The sequence below is a fragment of the Pollicipes pollicipes genome, unplaced genomic scaffold (assembly GCF_011947565.3).
Source record: "Pollicipes pollicipes isolate AB1234 unplaced genomic scaffold, Ppol_2.1 Scaffold_7261;HRSCAF=8764_pilon_pilon_pilon, whole genome shotgun sequence".
NCBI classification, from domain to species: Eukaryota; Metazoa; Arthropoda; class Thecostraca; order Pollicipedomorpha; family Pollicipedidae; genus Pollicipes; species Pollicipes pollicipes.
In genome coordinates, this window is record NW_023597054.1 from 5,427,541 (window position 1) to 5,428,437 (window position 897).

Here is an 897-nt window from a genome sequence, read left to right on the forward strand (position 1 = left end):
AAACGATTCTGAATCGGCATATTATTGGTCGCCGCCCGACACACGCTACCCGTAACGTTAGGCCGCGGCGCTCCGCCGTCCCGTTTTCGGGTCTGTTCGGTATCGGAAGGCTCAAATGCTGCCATATGACGAAGGTAAAACTTCGTTTAGAAAGTATTTGCGTAGTGCAATTTACCAGCACTGAGATGAAGCGGCTAAAATAAAATTTTTGCTCGAAGCGCACTTAATGGCAAGGCAACCTTTTAATTTCTACCGTGACAAAGAACTGTAACGAGGTACAGACATGAGATAGAAGGTCTTTTAGGCTAGTGGTAGATAAGCTAGCATCAGATGCTGCAGACACCTTCTCTTGGGGTCTGGACTGGGTGTAGGGACTTCTCCACAACCTTATTGAGCTTTGTCACACCGACGCACGTCCGAGGACGACATGGTCACTAAGACAAACGGACGGCATCAGTTGGATGGTTGGTCACTTAGTGCAGATATTTTGTCTTGGCACACCATAAAATAAGTTGAATCTTCCTGTGGTACGAAGAGACATGCCAGCACCGCGATGGGCTCTGTGATTTCCAGCACATCAATCTCGATAGGAGACCACCCTTTCGTTGACTTCAGAAAACGGTGTCTGCGTGCCGCGACTTTTTTGGAAAGATTAAATCTGAAACCTTTGAATGGATGAATTTCTGGGATTTGGCCACTTGACTATGCGTCCTCGAAGTAAAATCTAAAGAGAATTAGGTTTAAAATTGTTGTCCTGCTGAGCAATTACTCCCAGTGTCAAGTTTATGCGACATGTCTTTGGGGAAAAGCTGGAAAAGGGTGTAATTCACAGAAAAAGACGTCTTAGCAAATCTGAGAAAGGCTCAGTGGTGACTACCGCGGTCGGCGATCATGCCG